This window comes from Salvia miltiorrhiza, chromosome 6 (genome assembly GCF_028751815.1).
Source record: "Salvia miltiorrhiza cultivar Shanhuang (shh) chromosome 6, IMPLAD_Smil_shh, whole genome shotgun sequence".
NCBI classification, from domain to species: domain Eukaryota; kingdom Viridiplantae; phylum Streptophyta; class Magnoliopsida; order Lamiales; family Lamiaceae; genus Salvia; species Salvia miltiorrhiza.
Window position 1 is genome coordinate 7618156 of NC_080392.1, and position 11860 is coordinate 7630015.

The following is an 11860-nucleotide window of genomic DNA, read 5'->3' on the forward strand; positions in this document are numbered from 1 at the left end:
ATGCATCGTACGAGCCGTGGTCAAAACATGGCTTGCAAGATTGACATCAAAAAAGCTTTTGATACTCTTAGCTGGGATTTCCTGCTTAACGTTCTTCGTGTTGCTGGCTATGATTCAAAGTTCATTAGTTGGATTGAGATTCTGCTTCACTCGGCTAGGATCTCTATTCTGTACAATGGTCAGCTTAAAGGTTATTTTGCGTGTTCAAGGGGTGTTCGTCAGGGCGATCCTCTTTCTCCGATTCTTTTTGGAATCGCCGAGGATGTTCTTGGTAGGCTCTTTGCAAATTGTGTTAGCGCGGGCACACTTACACCGATGCAAATGAGACAGGGAATTAATTTTCCAACTCATCTTTTATATGCGGATGATATTCTGGTTTTCTGTCATGCCACGGTCACGAACGCTAATACCATTCAGAAAATTATGGAATATTATGGTCAAATCTCTGATCAAATTGTGAGCCCGGATAAGTCGCAAATATTTTTTACTAGCAAAGTTCCTTCTCAGACCTGCAGGGCTATTCGGAGCATATTGAGATTTTCTCAGGGCAACTTTCCGATTACTTACCTTGGGGTTCCTATCTTTAAGGGTCGTGTGCATGCCTCCTATCTTCGACCGATACATGATCGTGTGATCAACAAGTTCGCGAGATGGAAGGGATTACACTTGTCGATGGCTGGGAGGATTTGCCTGATCAGGTCGGTTATCCAAAGCTCCCTGACGCACTCCATGATGGTTTATAGATGGCCGACTGCTCTTATTAAGGAGCTCGATGCGTGCTGCCGTAATTTCCTTTGGACTGGCAACATCAAGCAGACGCCATCTTGTTCCGTGAGTTGGAAGAGGGTCTGCTCGATTAAGGAGGAGGGAGGTCTCGGGGTTAGGTCGTTCGAGCTCATGAATAAGAGCTATCTTATGAAAATGGCGTGGAAGGTGGTTGGTGGGCGTGAGTTCGGATATGATTTGATTAGAGATAGATATCTCGATCGCTTTGGGCGTTGTAAATCTCTGGTGGCTGCTTCTTCTGTCTGGATGAGCTTACGTGAGGAAATTGATGGTTTGGTGGCGGATTCGTACTCGTATATTTATGACGGCGCTTCTACTTCATTCTGGTATGACGACTGGCTTGGGTATAATCTTATGAATAAATGCGGTATTCCGCATTTCATGCTTCCGTTTCTTACTCAATCGGTGGCTGATTATTTCTACGATGGGCTCTGGCATTTCACGCAAGCCTTTGTTAATGCTTTTCCTGAGATAGTGTGTGATATTTTACTCACTCCTCTTGGTACTGAGGGAGATGTGCGTTTCTGGAAACCCTCGTTGCACGGGAATGTCACTACTGCGCTGGCATTCAACAAGCATTGTCATCATTTTCCGAAGGCGTCTTGGGGCTCTTGGCTTTGGGAATCTTTTATTCCGATTCGACGTTCTTTGATCTGTTGGCGTCTTCTTCATAATAGAGTTCCGACTTATGATCGCCTTATCCGCTACGGTATGATCACGCCAAACGTCTGTTTGCTTTGCTTAAAAGAAAGTGAGTCTCAGGATCACCTTTTCTGGAATTGTGAGCGTGTGCAGAATATTTGGGCTACGTTTCTTGGGTGGTTCAATTTCACGCAAGGGTTGCAAGAGAATGATATTCATAGTTTTTTGGTGGCAGCTTGGCAGTATAAACTTAGTCCACTCACCGGTAATGTCTGGAAAGCTGGTATCATCACGGTCATCTGGGCCATCTGGATGCAGAGAAACAATTGTATCTTTGATAATCAAAAGTTCGAAGCAAGTCGTGTCATCCACACTGTGAAAGTTGCTTTCAAAGAGATTGATGATAACTTTCCTAAATTAGGTTACATGTCGAATTCTTGGTCAGATTATCTGATTCTCCGGGCAGTGGGTGTTACTACCAGGAGTGCTCCTCCTCCGGAGTTTGTTGAGGTGCATTGGTGGCCACCGGTGGCGCCGTGGATCAAAGTAAATACGGATGGCTCAGCGACGGGAGCTCCGGGCACTATTGCTGCAGGTGGGGTGTTTAGAGATAACTGGAATGTTGTGCGTGGTTGTTTTCACTTCAAAGGTGGCTCGGGTTTTGCCTTTGAAGCGGAACTCCTGGCTGTTATCTCGGCGATTCAAATTGCTCACAATCGTGGTTGGCACAAGCTTTGGATTGAAGCCGATTCCACCTACGTGATATCAATTCTTAATACTCGTTCTTTGAATGTGCCTTGGCGTTTTAAGGCGGCGTGGAATAGGATTTTAAAGATGTTAGATGCTTTCTCGCTGCAGGTTTCTCACATCTTTAGAGAAGGAAACAAGGCGGCAGATATTATGGCTAACCAACAACGTTCAGAAGGGTGGTGGCCGCACGAGATTGAGGAGATTAGGGCTGCGGTTCGCCTTGACATGGCTTCGCATAGCCATCTGCGTAAGAAACGGTAGTTGGGACTGATGGGTGGTTGTTTTTTCGTTGTTTTCTGAATCTCGGAGTTGTATCTCCTTTAGCTATTCCCTACTTTCGTCTTGTGTCTAGACGAGTACTCTTTTTCCTATTCACGGTTTTTACCACTGGGTTTTCCGTGAAAAGGTTTTAATGAGACTCGGCCCTTAGTCTGCTCTTTCTGTGCTTTCAAGGGTTTTTTTTTAGGTTTTTTCTTTTCTTTTTTTATATAAAATTGTCATTTAATAATACAACTTCAATGCTAAAAATATAAATTTGTGCCAATGTGTTACACAATATGAATATTTTATATAATTTTTTTGTGTATAACGAAATATCCATATGATAAAGTTATAACTAGTAGATATACATAGGCCATTGATAAGTTATAACTAGTAGATATACGTAGTAGTGAATATCTTAGCTGATAACCGATCAAGTTTATATTTGTTGATTCATTACCTTGCCGTGGTTCTCCTTTTATTTTAATTATTTATTTTAGTGTTTCAGTTTTTATTTTCTTTTCCCTCTTGCCCGTGATACTGTCCCTTGAGACTCCGATTAAGTATCTCATGACCAGGACGATACGTACACCTTTCCCCCTCTCTTTTTTGTGACCGTGACACGAGACGCAACTACACCAACTCCCTGTGGAATCGACCCTAGCTTATCACTGGCACTACGCCTGTCTTGGGCAATGTATTATAAATTAATTTGTATATTATCTGAAACGACAACTTCGATTAAAACCCCAAGTTCAGCTTCGGCACTAAGCCTCTCAGTTTGCAATTCTTTTCTCGCTCGAAGAACTTATTGGGTGTTAGTTCTTTAAGCGCGATTGAATTGAGGGCGGATGTTAGAGAGACTAAACAAGTCACCACTCCCATGCATGAAGTCCATGTTGTCCTCCATGAAGACATTCCACCTCAGCATTATAATCCACGGTGTATGCCAAGAGAGACTGAAGATTACTTGAAGCAAGGAATCTGAACTCTGAATATGCCCACTCTAGTTCACTCGTGAGAGTACATGTTTGTTATGATATTTTGATTGTATATGATAGCACGTTAGCATTGCATTTATGTTCCTCAGTTTGTACACTTTAGCTAGTTGTATAGGATTTCATTAGATGATCTAGAACAGTCGATAAATTGCTATAAAATGAAACTGAGTCTTGCATTGTAAAGTTCAAGTTTGAAGTGAATACAAAAATGTTTGCAGCTACAATGCTATTGCCTATTTCCTATTCTAGCTCATTTCCTAATAAAACTGATAAGCTTTAACTATCTCCATTTCAACTTTAATATCTTATGGCGTTTTTTTATCTCTTGTGTGTGAGCATGCTTTCCCATCGAATTAATTCGACACAGGTTTTCAGAAATACTGAGAGATGAATATAAAGTGAATAAATTTCTCACTGAATTAATTTGTTAGGTAATAAATACCCCGTCCGTCCCTGAAATAGTTTCATCTTTGGGGACGACACAGATTTTAAGGAAACGTTGTAAAGTGTATTTGATAGTGGGAAACAAATATTATAATTATTATTGGAAGTTTTGAAAATGTGTTATAATTAGTATTGAGAGTGGTGCAAAATGAAAAGTAAGAATAAATAAAGTATTATTAGTGGTGGGGTAGTTGTTCAAAAATGGAAAGAAAGAAAGATGAAGTTCTTTGAGGGACGTCCCAAAAAAGAAAAAAGAGGAAGTTATTTCAGGGGCGGAGGGAGTAAATGATTTGTAAGATATGTTTTTTTGTAAATATTGTGTATGAATGAGATAAAGTATGACTAGTATTATACCCGTGCTCCGCACGGTCCAATTATTTATACGTATTTATCATATATAATAACAGTAACATATAGAATTGTAAAAAGCAAAAAAAAAAAAGTGATACAAAACATACCCGCACTTCGCACGACATGAATATTGATACGTATTTGTGAAGTATTGTAGCGCTACTATAGAATTGTAAAAAGAAAAACAAAAGTGATACAAAACATAATAGAAAATGGTTAAACAAAACTAATCATGTACATTACATAATACAAAAAATAGGAATAAAAATAACAAATAACTTTTATATCATACAGTTCATATTAAAAGATAGTACAACACAAATATAATGATAGTACGACACAAATATATATTTAGAATTATATTTCGCTACTTATATTACTACATAAAATGATATATGTAAGCACTTTGACTCTACAAAATGATATACGGAAGAACTTTGATATTGTATCGAATATATATTTAGAATTATATTTTCTTTTATAAACTTAAAGCATTAAATAATTAAATGGGTAACTTATGTATTAAAAATATTTAAAAAAACATAAAAAATCTGTGTGCATATAAAGTAATTCTACATATGGACCAAATTTCATAGTTTTTTTTTATTATTTTAATTTGGCCCACACAAAATATGAAGGCCCAAGATCAAGTAATTAATCGGACTAAAAGCATTAAATAAGTATCGGGCTTATGAAAAAAAAAGTTTTAGATTCTACATATCAATTTTTTTATTATTTATTTAAATAATAAAAAAGAAAAGTTTAGATTTTTTATGTATGTCATAAAATATAAAATAATTATTTTATATACATCATCCCACCGAACAATTTGTTATCTTGATTATACCCGTGCTACGCACGGTCCAATTATTTCTACGTATTTATGATACATAATACGTGTAATATATAAATTGATGTGACTGTGCACTTGGATGTATAGTGCATTCGAGTGTACAGTGCACGGACCGATTATTCATACGTATTTATCATACATAATAGGAGTAGTATATAATTTTAAATATATATTAAGTGATATAAAATAAAATACAAAGTAAGTCAATGAAAATGGAAATTTATATTACATAATATAAAATAGTATATATATATATATATATATATATATATATTAAAAAGGGCATAAATCATTGCAAATGATTATATTTTCTAAGAAAAAAAAAATATATTTCATATGTCCCATAAAAATGGTCTACATTTATCGTTTTGGTACGTCCACAAAAAATAGTGTCTTCTCATTTATATACATCACCTAACAACAAATCAATACATATTATCCTAAATGTATCAATTGATTTTAACAAAGTGAGAAATGAAAAAGGATGTTGCATTGAACAATCATAATGGATTTGAAGGCTATGAAGGTCATGGAATTGAAGCTTCCATGGTGAAGAATGAAGATTTGTCAAGTCCATTTGATGTTAAGTTGTAAGGGATTGAATGTAGAATTAGGAATATCACATTAGGACTATATCAGTTGATGTTAAGTTGAATAAATCATTCGGTTGATGTTAAGTTGTCACCATCACATTATCACATTGTGGCCACAACGGCTCATCATTCCAAAGCATATTTGCATGCCTGCAAGTACCTACTAACTGTGTAGTATTCACAGACATAGATTGATGGTTCCTCATTCAAATACCTAATGAACCCCTTTTTAAAAACATAGGCATAAAGCCCCCCCATGGACATGTAGGCTTACAAATAGCCTCACATTGATCTTGTGATACTTTCCTAAATTGAATAAACTTCCCATTTGCAATTACCCAACTTGTTAAAGCTACCTTACACTCATGCCCATCAGCAAATCTGAGCTCTAGCGTGATATCAAGTTGTTTCTTATCAAAATTTGGATCACACCTACTCTTTTTCTTCTTAGGTCTTACCATCTTCCCTTCACCCTGTCATTCTCACTGCTATTAACATCTTCATTAGATTTCTCATACTTTGATACATTTTCTTCATCTTTTTCATACTGACACTTCTCTATTAACTCCCCAACCCAAGTAGCAGGACCTTTATCCTTCTTTTTTTACCTAACATCCAAATATTCTTCATCATCTATACACGTTCCCTATTAGGATCATCATCCTCATCAGTTTATTCCTCGTTAGAGGGCATATATTCACTCTTGGAGTCACTGGTTACTCCTCCATCATACATTTGAAGCACGCAATCCCCTCCACTTGAATCTATAGTACATAAGTTTGAGAGTACCTCTTTAAGAGAAGGCTGATATTCCCCATCACCTGCCCCAGACTCTAACCCATCATCTGCCCAATAACCCTCCCCATCATTTTCCCCAACATCTAACCTAATCCCACCCTCCACAAAAACGTTTAAAGATTTGTTAGAACAACATATGAAGCCCAACACCTCCATCACCTCTTTATCGATTTTGATCACCTTAAAGACATATGACTTAGGCTCCACATATAGTAACTTACCCCATCCTGAGTAACCTAAACCCTTGACTAACTCCTTCAAACCCAAAAACCCAAACTTGTCTATACCAAGGTCAAAAAATCCTACATTTTTACCCATATCATCAAAGCCTTGTGCTTCCTTAAATGTTCCATCGTGATGTATAAAGAGGGTGAAATTGCAACTGCAAAATAAATAAATAAATAAATAAAAATAAAATAAATACAATTTCAAAAACCCAATCGATTATTGAAAGAAGAACGCAATCACACGAACAAAATTGTTATTCAAATACCACCGATTGAAATAACCTACCTATCACCCATGTCTCTACGCTTAATTTAGTCGTGCTCTGCAACTTAAGTTTCTCAGTCGTGCTCTCCAATCGCCGTGCTCTTCTATGTTGAAATCCCTCTCTGCTCTCACTGCCGGAATATGACCTTTGGTCTTTGTCGTTCTATATTACTTTGCTAGATTAGGGAATTTAATTTACCAATTAGGACGTTATACTTGGCTAATCAGATAGGCCTTTAATTAAAATCGAACAACATAAGTATTGTTTTTATTTGAACTTTCTCATATGTGCGGCTCTGTTTTCTTCAAATTATTCTGATTTTTTTTCATATTCTTTTGTTGCTTTTGGGAGAAAAGTAAGAGAAAAAAAGTGTGTGCCTATAATTAGTATTTTTGTTCTAATTAGTTCTAATTAATAGTAGTTATTTTGTCATTTTTTTCAATAAATTTAATAGTTGTCAGTTCTGTAATCAAGTGTGTCACACCCCAATTCTTGAAACAATAACTATAATTGGGGTACGACTAATCATCTAAATGAACAAGGGAAAATCCTTGTGAAATCCGAATAAAAGGGATAACAATCGGGCTTAGCCCCTTTGGATGAAGAAAGACAGGTATTCAAGTGATACGAATCAATCAACAAACATAACAACTTCAGGATCACAAGTTTAGTGTCATGCTTCAGATAACCAACAATCACTAATCAAAATATTTGAGAGTTAATAGTCTAGGTTCAACAAAAGATATTGTTTTTAGAATTCACAACATAATAGGTCTTAAGTTAAGGAACAAAAGACAGATACTGGCTAGTTCTGCAGCGGAAATTAAAATAAGGAGTTGAACTCTAGCCTCAGCTCTGCCCCGTCATCACCAGCCATTAACCTGAAAACATTTGAAAGTAATTTTGGGCTAAGTACTAATGTACTTAGTGGGCTGCAACTTTTAAAGCATTTCATAATCTGAAGAACAGTTTATCCAATCTTACTGACATGACATAGAAGGTTTTAAAGAGAAATAACTTCTATGCATGTTAAAACATTTTCATATATATATATATACTTAATTATTTTGCGCGCGTTTGCACACTCCATTCTGTTACTCGCTGTGATCCCGGACCTCTAACCACCGACGGATCTCTGTCTCCCGCTGACTTGAACTGAGGGCGTAACCCAGTCAAGTAAAATAAACCTCGGAAATTAATCCAGACAGACCTATCATAACTATGCTCCGGAACACATCCAGTCGAGCACCCTTATAACGCCTCTGGTTAGTGCCCGATGGAGATCAACCCACCGAGTCATCTAACAAGTGTACACAATTCTCAAACAACGTGTTAGGTCATAAGAGAACCTCAATTGATTAACTGTACGAGCATTAAACATGGTAGAGTGCACAAAAATATTTTATTGGATAAACAGTTTATATTACACGAATATTTAAGCTCAATAGCTAAATCATACATTTGAAAAATAAGCCCACCTGTCTAGGCAAAGCCTGTCGTTTAACCTTATCTCTGAATCGGAATAGCAGTGCTAATCCTCCTGATGCTCAAAGCCTACAAGAAATCTATTCTTAATAGGTCTCCTTGAATTCTAATCTTAAGTCATGGTGTAGTGCTTAATATTCTATGATTCACTTAGCCGGGTTTTCAAAATTTAAATAAATAAATAATTGAAAACATTTCTCTTGAGTTAAGAACACCAACAATATTCTTACTCATCTTTAATTAATAATTGGAATTATAAATAAAATCAATTAAATCATAAATATTTTTATTGCAAAATATAATGCAAATCATGTCATGCTTAGCATATAATAAGTAATTTACTTAAAATATGCACATAATAATAATTTAATATTATTATGAAAATTATCCTTTAAATAAATTAATCAAACTAATAATAGTTCAATTAATTAAAAATAAGAAAGCCCAATTTAATTAATTGAAGGCAATTCAAAATCCTTAAATAAAATAAGGCCCAACAAATTTATTAATTAATAGCCCAACTGAAACAAAAATAAATAAAATCTCGGCCCAAATACTCATAAAAATCGGCCCATGACTCGAGCCCACTCTAATTAAAATCGGCCCACAACTCGAGCCCACTCTAATTAAAATCGGCCCACAACTCGAGCCCACTCTAATTAAAATCGGCCCACTACCAAGCCCATCACTCAAACCCAACCCCAAAGCCCAACCCTCACCAAGCCCTAGCCCACACTCCCCCCCCCCTTCTTCTCCCCCCCCCCCCCCAGCCGCATAATACACACACACAAACAACTAATCTCACTCTCTCTCTCTCTCGGTCACACTCACACACACATGTAACAGCACCCTCTCCCCTCCTCTCGATCTTTTCCGGCGGCGGTAGCAACGCCGCCTCCGCCGTCCCTTGACTCCCCTCTCCCCCATCTCTCGTCTCTCACACACAGACGCACGCACCCAACGTCGCCAACAGCCCCGCTCAGCCCTCTCTCCCTCGGTTCCGCCAGAAACTCCGCCGCCTCGGAAGCTCGCCAGAGCAACGGCGAATACTCTCGGCTCTCCCTTCTCTCATCTCCATCATCGCACCAACACAAACTCACGCACCCAGCCCTCTCTCCTTCACGCAGCAGGCGCAACCGCCGCGGAGCTCCGCCGCCTCCGGCGTCCTCGCAGCAGATCCGCCGTCGCCTCCTTCTGAAAATCCAGCGGACGACGGCAGCGGCTTCACGCTCCAGCGTCCTAACCCCCAACTCTCTCTCGATCTCCGGCCCGACAGCAGCGGGCAAAACCGCCGTGCTGCGGCCTCCCTCTGTTCTCACCAGCGTCCTCTTCCTCTTACACGGCCGGAGGACCGGCAGCGAGCACGCCGCCATCCCGGCACCGCTCAACTCAACCCAACACACACACACGGTTAAAGCTTGAAAATAAAATCTTTGTCTTTATTTTCTTTTCAATAAATCATGCTTTCATGTATGTATATGTAATAATGAAAGTCATACTATTGAAATGCTTGAATGTGTTGCTGTGTATATTGGTTTACTGAAATGGCACAAATGAATTGCTTGATTTAAACTGTAAAAGCTAATGAGACGAAGGGGTTCAAGAGAGAACCTTTAGGAACTTAGGATGTGAAATGGGTGTTGTTTGATTCTGGATTTGCTTGGTTGCTGGAATCGAGCTGCTGATATTCCTTAAATGGAGCTATAGGAAAAGATAGAATTTGCAGATATTGTTTCCATCAATTTGTAAGATGAACCAAGCAAAAATGGAAGAAACTCACGTTTAAAGCTCACCTATGAAATTATCTTTTGCTCCTGAATTCTGCTACTTGCGAGAGAGAGATTGTGAAAGATTTTGTGAAATAATGTAGGAATAAATTAATTTGAGCATAAGATATGGCAGACAAGCTTTAGTGTGGGTGGAAAGAGAGATTGTGAAAGATTTTGGAGATTATTTGCTGTCGGATTAGTAGGAGAAGGGGGTATGGTGGGAGGAAAGAAAGTGAAAAAAATTTGATAAGATATGATTTGATTGTGACATGTATGAAAAAAATAAAAAAAATAATCATGATAAAGGGTGGCTATTAGGAACATAAAATACCGGGACTGTAATAATACTTCAGTGTTCGTTAAATAAATAGCTCGTGAAAATACTTAAATACTAAATTAAATAAATATGCAAATGCATATAAATTCAATAACTAAATTTACAAATATTTTTGTAAATCATTTTTGTTGGAATTAAAAATAAATTCATTTTCTTTATATCCGGCGTGAATCATCTTACTTCTAAATTCGAAAATAAATTCTAAATTTAACTCGGAGAAACGGGGTATTACATCCCTCCCTCCTTAAAAAAAATTTCGTCCCCGAAATTACATACCTTGATAATCTAACTGGGGATACTTGACTTTCATTGAATCTTCAAGTTCCCATGTGGCCTCTTCCATCCCGTGATGGTTCCACTTCACTTTAACAAGAACGATGTTCTTGTTACGTAAAACTTGAACCTTGCGATCAAGTATCTGGACTGGTTTCTCTTCATAACTTAAGTCATGAGCTAGGACTACTTCATCATGCTTAATCACGTGTTTTGGATCAAACACATACTTTCTTAACTGAGAGACATGAAACACATTGTGCACGTCTCCAATACTGGGTGGCAATGCCAACCTATAGGCTACAGGGCCTATCTTATCTAGGATCTCAAAAGGTCCTATAAAAAGGGGTCGTAACTTGCCCCTCTTTCCGAAACGTATAACTCCCTTTGAGGGAGAAACTTTGAGGAAAACTCGATCCCCAACATTGAATTCTAACTCCGATCGGCGTTTATCGGCGTAAGACTTTTGTCTATCTTGAGCTTCTTTGATTCTTTGCTTGATGTGGTCGACCTTCTCAACCATCTGTTGGACCAGTTCAGGACCTAACAACTTTCTCTCGCCCACTTCATCCCAGTAAAGTGGCGATCGACATTTTCGGCCATACAAAGCCTCATATGGAGCCATTCCAATTGTTGCTTGATAACTGTTGTTATAAGCAAATTCTACAAGAGGTAACAAATCCTCCCAACTTCCACCTTTGTCTGCGACAATCGTTCGCAGCATATCTTCTAGAATCTGAATCGTTCTTTCTGACTGCCCGTCAGTCTGAGGGTGGTATGCTGTGCTGAAATTCAGCTGAGTGCCCATTGCTTCTTGTAAACTTTTCCAGAAACGCGATGTGAATCTGGTGTCACGATCTGATGTGATAGATACAGGTACACCGTGGAGGCGTACTATCTCTTTGACATATAACTTTGCAAGTTTCTCCAATCCAAAAGTCATTTGAATTGGCAGAAAGTGCGCTGACTTTGATAATCGGTCCACTATGACCCAAATAGCAGTGTTTCCACGTGCCGACCTCGG

The 11860-nt window shown here is 38.0% G+C and overlaps 1 long non-coding RNA gene across 2 annotated transcripts; it reads right to left on the minus strand.

Annotated features, from left to right (window-relative positions):
- Positions 1–7489: 7489 nt before the first annotated feature.
- Positions 7490–11190, minus strand: LOC130988349 (uncharacterized). Of its 2 annotated transcripts, XR_009090061.1 has the most exons (4): positions 10251–11190; positions 10069–10158; positions 8451–8526; positions 7490–7853 (listed from the first exon to the last, which is right to left on the minus strand). It is a non-coding gene; the product is annotated as an uncharacterized LOC130988349 (long non-coding RNA). The 2 variants fall into 2 exon arrangements; XR_009090060.1 differs by having other exon boundaries at positions 7490–8526.
- Between the last annotated feature and the right edge of the window lie 670 nt (positions 11191–11860).